This window comes from Prunus persica, chromosome G7 (assembly GCF_000346465.2).
Source record: "Prunus persica cultivar Lovell chromosome G7, Prunus_persica_NCBIv2, whole genome shotgun sequence".
NCBI lineage: Eukaryota > Viridiplantae > Streptophyta > Magnoliopsida > Rosales > Rosaceae > Prunus > Prunus persica.
The window spans coordinates 9,991,135-9,998,740 of NC_034015.1; the positions used below are offsets into that span (position 1 = coordinate 9,991,135).

The following is a 7,606-nucleotide window of genomic DNA, read 5'->3' on the forward strand; positions in this document are numbered from 1 at the left end:
AATACTGAAATTTATACTTGGGTGTTCGGAATAAAAGGAAATATACCTACTTTGTATGACACACTGTTTCTGGCAGAAACAAGAAATGTTGGGTTTTCTCCATATTTACATATTCAATTGTGCCCCCCCTTATTACACAATTACGGAGACCAACATATTATCTTTAAGGGTTATTAATGCACAGAGCATATCGCCAGAAGCGATTTCCTAAAGATGTATAAATAGCTGGGTTAAAGCTATATAATGTGTCATAAAGTTTAATCCCTTTTAAACAAAATCCGTTGAGAGGATTGACATTGCATAAAGCAAGTCCCTAAAGGACATGTGCTTGAAGCACAAAATTTGTACTCAATATTAATATGCATAAATTACCTCAGTGAGTACATGGATTATAATGTGATTGCAACACATTAAAGCTTCTGCAGAATTCATGAAATATTTGTCTCGATCGAGCATTATGCCAACGAGATTCTTGCTTATACTAAGAAAGTATTAAAGTATTTTTATGAGGATTATCCGTTGGACACTTTAATGATTTTCCAGAAGTATATTGGACCGGACATCATATTTTCCAGATAGGGCTTAACTCCATCACCATCATTTTGGGATGATGTGAGGTATATGTGATGCTATCTAAGCATAACACCATATACGGGCATATTTTTTTAGTGAACTTATAAATAGCCCAAGTGTTCTAAGATATGCGGACTCAGGAAATCTCTATGGTCGCTTACTGGAAAAAGCTAGTCATGAAGTTTTTCATGGGGAGATATTCATCAGGGGGAGCATGGTATTAATAAAGACCTTCGTACACTATTGACTCACAGCAGCAGTGTCAACTACGATATTCAGACAGATGATCAACAGTATGGCTTAAAGATATTTTGCCAAGCATCAGGGGGAGTGTGCTGTCAATACAGACCCTTACACACTGTACTCTTTTTCCTTCGTCCAGGTTTTTATCCCACTGGGTTTTTCCTGGCAAGGTTTTAACGAGGCAGTGTCGCACGCGCGTCAATATACACAGAATTTTATGTTACACGTGATTATGTACTCTTTTTCCCTTCGACCAGTTTTTGTCCCACTGGGTTTTTACTGGCAAGGTTTTTAACGAGGCATATTCCATATCATTTGTGGTCTCCAAGGGGGAGTGTTGTAAAAGTTTGATGGTGGAGCCCACAGAGGAAGTTTCCTTGCATCTTCCAGGAACTTTCCCTTCCCTGTATTTATCAATTCAGGAAGTTTCCTTGCATCTTCCAGGAACTTTCCTTCCCTGTATTTATCAATTCAGGAAGTTTCCTTGCATCTTCCAGGAACCTTCCCTTCCCTGTATTTTGCCTAAACATTAGCCTATAAATAGGCATACCAATTGTAAAGGGGAGTGTGACCAACGGAGAAAAGAAAGAAAGGGGAGAAGAGAAAAAGAAGAGAGAAGAAGAAGAGAAAAGAAGAAAGAAAAGAAGAGAAAAAGAAGAAAGAAAAGAGACAAGAAGAAAGAGAGAGAAAATTCAGTGAGCCTCACATATTGTAAACTCTAAAGTTGTAGCCCTATTATTTTATATAGTGAAAAAGTTACTGTTTGGGCCCAAATTCGGCACACCCAAAACCAAGAGACAAGCCCATGATGAAATTGCCTGCCCAGCCCAAAGACTTGAGAAAAATAAAAATAGGATCCAGACAGATTGGGCTTCACACCAAGAATGTTGAAAACGAAGCTTCAGCCCAAAGAAATGCCCAAAGAGGAAACTGACAAGATGGGCTTCAAAAGATCAGCCCATGAATTATTGATTAGGTTCAGACCCAAGGGGATCAAAGACACACCCACGTGATTGTCTCAATGTTGAAGAATCAGCAATTCCAACTAAGTTTAAAATATGAAGGGGACATTTCTGAAACACTGCCGACAGAAGATCAAAAACCCATCTGTGTTCGAGATTTTGCTCCAAATCAATATACCATCTTCCAAGGAATTCACAGACCACACTTCCTGAGCTAAAAGCAGAAAATAGGGAACTGTTCAAGAAATACAAAAGAGAATAACCAAACCGCCATAAAAAGCCCACACAGACAATGGCATCGGTTGAATTAGAGAGGTGCCACCCAGGAAACCAGGGAAGAGACTGCTTTAGGAGGTGACTGCTTAGAGTTTGTCTGCCATGACTGATAAAGATCTTTTTTACTTTGCATTGTAAGAGATCTTTTATGCCGCCCATTATTTTAAAACCACCTCCCCAAAAGGGTCTCTTATAAAAACGAAAGTAGGCAAAGGAACAAATACACTCAACTCATCAACCAAAAAAAACAACAGCAGGAAAAACAGCCAAGAGCTCACTTGAATTCCAAGAGAAACCAACCTTAAATCAGAATTCCAAGGTTCAGACTTAGAAAACAAATTTCCTAGAACGAGATCCCTCGTTACAAATTTGGTTCAGCAAAAGCCAAGACAAACATAGTCTGAGTTTTCACAACTATGAAAACCTCAACAAATTTTACAGCATGGTTCCAGCTTGCTAAATCCTCGAGAATAGCCACTTCTGTCCCTTCAGACTGAAGAAGTCACAGTTCTGCCCGCTTAAGAGCCTCCCAAGGCTTGAAGTAGATTGAAGCTCTGCCAAAATCGAACTTTGGTATCGATTTACAGCTGAAGCCAAGCAGCTAAAGTTGTTGACAGTACAGTCCAGCATAGACATACCCAGTCCAGCCCGGATCAGAAGTTTCTACCCAGGCAGAAATGGGATTCCAGCCATCTTTTTGCCCTTCTAGAGTTGATTTCTCCCTTCTTAATTTTGTAAAAGGCAGTTCTGCCTGAAACAGTACTTTATTATTATCTATTCTGGCCAGAACAACCATTTTTGATACTGAGATAAATTGTGAAAGTCCTCACCAGTCTGAGGCAAGAAAAGAACTTACTTGGGAGATATTCCTCACCCAAATTCACAATCGTTTGTTTTAGAAGTCAGTAACTTGAGGCGCAAGTTATCCACTCTAAAAATAAGTCTGCTAGAATTTACATTGCTAGCAGTGGCACGCTCGCACACCAAAGAAAGCTGACTTGTCGACCAACAAGTGGTCTCCAAACCAGTGGGGAACTTCGCCCTTCCACATCAGGAGTTAAACACGAAAACGGGTGAACAGTTACTGCTGCTGCTCTCTGAGGACGTAGGCATAGCCGAACCTCGTTAAATGCTGTGTCTCATCTACTTTACGTGCAGCTCAATATTCATACATATTCCAGGTTATTTTTATAACAGTTGGTAATTTAAATGCGGGTTTTTCAAATCCTTTCTCAATTTTTTCACACTTTATCAGCCACATTAAATGTGTGTTGTGAATCTACTAGTTAGCATTCGGGGTGGGCACTCAAATTGGCGAACCGGAAATCCGAGCAGAACCGCACCGAACCAAACCGGAAAAAAACCGAGTTGACCAAAAAGTCAAAAACCGAACCGGACCGGTTTGGAACGGTTCCGGATCCGGTTCCATGTCTTCAAAAACCGAACCGGTGAAACTAAAAAAATATATAATTTCAATATATATTTATATTTAATGCTATATTTTTAATTTCACTAAAAAAAACCTAATATTTATCCAAGTTCAATGTCAAAATATCTCTCCTTTCTCACTTTAATATTTATTTTTTATATGAAATTGAATAATTTTTTAATTTTCAAGTAAAAAAATAATATTTCAGTTGAGAATTGTATTAAAAAACAATTTAAAAAAATAATTTTTATAATCCGGTTCAAAACCGAACCGGAACCGAAACCGGACCGACACCGGTTCAAACCGAACCGGACAGTTTTTGAAATTTTTTTTATTAAAACCGAACCGAACCAAACTGGATGAATAGTATCGGATCGGTTCTAATTTGAGGCAAAAATCGGTCCAAACCGAACCGTGCCCACCCCTAGTTAGCATTCAAATCTCCTCTAGAATGTTGCACAATCTACTTTTTATAATGCATTTGGATTTATTAAAAAAAACTACTCCCAATCTACTTTTTACAATGCTTTTGGATAAATAATAAATAACAAAATAATGGTGGGATGGGTCAGCAAAGCCTGTCTATCAACCATGCCTAGGGAACCGGCTCTTCTTAGATTCCCACGCTGCGCGATATTTTCGTTAAAGCTCTTCACGTTCCTGCCTTGTATTTTCACCAGGTAGCTACAGTCCCCCAACTGGCCCCCATGATGGCTGATATTAATTTGTTTTTTTTCCATGGATTGCTAACGTGAAGATGTATCCAACTATTAATAAGAGTACTTTTGCTGATATTTCAAATTTCATACACTCATACAAACCTTTATCCATTTTTGGTTCTGCTTTCCGATGTCCTGCATCATCAAAAATGGCAAAGAGAGAGCAGATGCAAGCACAACTCCTTTCCTCTTTCACTCTCCTTCTAACTCCAGAATTAAACCCAACACTCAACCTCTACCTCACTCTCCTCCTATATATTGACATCATCTTCCTTCACATTTTACTCACATCCTAAATTAACTACATATTTCATTTGCATCATCATCTAAACACATTTTACATGGCTATGCCTCGTTCTTTAAAATTGATCCGCCTTTTAAAAAAAGCTTGGAGCACCCTTAAACAATCCAACGCTAGGAGAAACAAAAATCAAAAGAATAGAGCAACATCAAGTTTACCAAGTGTACTCTCCCAAATTCAAAAGCTTGATACAATCTATGTCGAAACCGCGGCAGATATGGAGGTGGTGCAAAAACTTATCAATGCCCAGGAACTGTGGAAGGGCACCCACATTGTTGTGAAAAACTTACTTTGCGTCCTCCCAATCGTCACTTTCAATGACTTCTAACTTAAGCTCTTTGGCCTTTTGTTTAATAGTTGCAGTTGTGACATCTTGTTTGGTCTTCACAACAATGTAGGTGCCCTTCCACGGTTCCTGTGCATTGATAAGTTTGGCCTTTTGTTTAATATATATATATTACCCATTTCGAATAAATAATATTAAACAATTGAATTGTTATTCGCACTTTCATTTGTCATTTCCTCAAAAAAAAAAATTGATTTTTTTTTATATTTCTCTTGTTACGTAATACTTTATTCTAATTTATAATCGCTACATATTACGTGATGAGAAAGATATTAAGAAAGAATGCATGCACCAGAATTAATACATTTCTCTACAATTTATATACCTTATAGATGTACTCGACTAAATAACTCCTCTAATCGGATGTTCGGTATAAAATTAAAGACACCTCAAACCGAAGAGAAGAATCATTAATTAACAAAGACTAGTTTAGCAAAGCTATGTGCCACACGTTTAACATTACAACCTTAGCATCATCATCGCTCAAGCAAAGGAAACAAAGCAGAGATGATTTCGGAAAAGATAAGTGCAAAAAAACAGCAGTAAAGTTGAGAAATGAAAGCTAAGATAAGAGAGTGAGGTTGATGTATTAATTACTCAAATACTGAGTCCACTCCCACTCTTATGTATCCAATGACTCCATGCACTATATATACCCGTGACGCTTCCCATTCCTCTCCGTTTTCCTCCGTTCTCCACTTCTCTCTCTCTCTCTTCCCAAACCTGCAAAGGGGTTTTAGTACGGTTTCTTATCTGCCAAAAGCCCCTTCTAGCTAGCTGGCTAGGCGCTCCTCCTCCCGTACTCTTCGCAGGTCTCTGCTTCTTCTTTTCCATCACCTTATTTCTTTCCTCTTCGATCCACTCCGAAATCACCCTTCTATAAAAGTTCAGATTCCACCTAAAACCTCACTCAGTACAAACAACTCACTGGTACAGTGGTACAGTTTGTTCTGTATATGCTTCTTGATGTCTCTCAAGAACAAACCTACATCTCCAATTTCATTTCCTCTCCCTCAAAACCCATGACAAGCTTCCAAACCATCTCGTCCGTAAACCCCATGGTCAAATTTTCGGAGCAAGTAACCACCATGATCAAGCTCATCACCCACGAAAACCAAAACTCGCCTGTGAACCCGACCCATCTCCCACCAAAGCTCGTCCGGATCATACTCACAGACGCCGACGCCACCGACTCCTCCAGCGACGAAGAAGACAGCGGCGTACGCAGAGTCAAACGACATGTCAGACAGATCAGCCTCGAGCTCTCTTCACCTTCCTCCTCCTCCTCCCTTCTTCTTCTTCTTCTTCATTTTCTTCGGGTCATTCCAAACGGCTCAGAAAAGGCCAACGACCCACCAAGAAACTCGGGTCGAGGTCGCCGGGATCCGACCAGACTCGGCTGAACAAGTTCCGAGGAGTCCGCCGGCGACCATGGGGCCGATGGGCCGCGGAGATCCGTGACCCGACCCGGAGAAAACGAGTCTGGCTCGGAACATTCGACACGGCAGAGGAAGCTGCCACTGTTTACGACAGAGCCGCAGTGTTGCTCAAAGGTCCTGACGCCGTCACCAACTTTCCTAACGCCGCTATGACGGAAGCCAAGGTCGTTGTTGGAGTCGGAGTTCTCCCCACTAGTGTCTCCGCCCCCAGATTCCAAAGAACTTTCAGTGCTATTCAGTCAATATTAAATACAAAATTAATTCTAATGATATTCATAGCTAAGCTAAATGAAAATTATAAATACTCACAGAAAAAAAAGACTTAGTTTGAAATCTGCAGACATAATATTATTTGTTTTTTTGTGTGTGTAATTTTAAGTCTTTGGATATCAACACTCTTTGTTTCATTTCAATGTGTAATTTTAAGTCTTCAGACAACACTCTCTTGTATTGGTTTTTGTTCTTTTGTCAGCAGGTGGAAGGCCTTACTAGCACGACCAGACAACCTCGGTTCTTTCTCTCACTCTACGACTACGGCAGCTCACTCATTTAGCTTAGTTATGAATATTATTAGAATTAATTTTGTATTTAATATTGACTGAATAGCACTGAAAGTTCTGTGGAATCTGGGGGCAGAGACACTAGTGGGGAGGACTCCGACTCCAACAACGACAACGCCGGAACAAGCAACTGTGACTAGTAATTTAATTATTAGTTTTGGTGTGTAATTTTAAGTCTTCGGACATTAACACTCTTTGTTTTGTTTCGGTGTGTAATTTTAAGTCTTTGGACATTAACACTCTTTGTTTTATTTTGGTGTGTAATTTTAAGTCTTTGGACATTAACACTCTTTGTTTCATTTCAATGTGTAATTTTAAGTCTTCGGACAACACTCTCTTGTATTGGTTTTTGTTCTTTTGTCAGCAGGTGGAAGGCCTTACTAGCACGAGGCAGGAAATGGATAACAAAGTTGCTGAGGCTCCTTCTTCCGGAACTACAAATCCTGATGCATGACGATGGTCTCTGATCTCCTAATTTTATTATTATTATTTGTAATTGTGATGTTTTAAGGGAGTTTCTGACTTTAGGAAAGTTTTTCCATATGTTATTATAGTAAGTTTAGCTTTTTATAATATTGCACATTATTATTTACGGATTGACCATCGAGTTTGAAAGGCTTACCCACGCATTTACTATTTCTATTGAGTTAATGCCATTTTCCCGCATCTACAATTCAGGTTGCCAAGACACGAAAAACGGAAGTATCCACCAAGTAACAGGAAAAAATACAAAAAGCAAAGCAAAAGCCAAAAAGAAA

General features: G+C 39.3%; 1 pseudogene; it reads left to right on the forward strand.

Moving 5' to 3' along the window:
• Positions 5,434-6,992, forward strand: LOC18770176 (annotated as a pseudogene).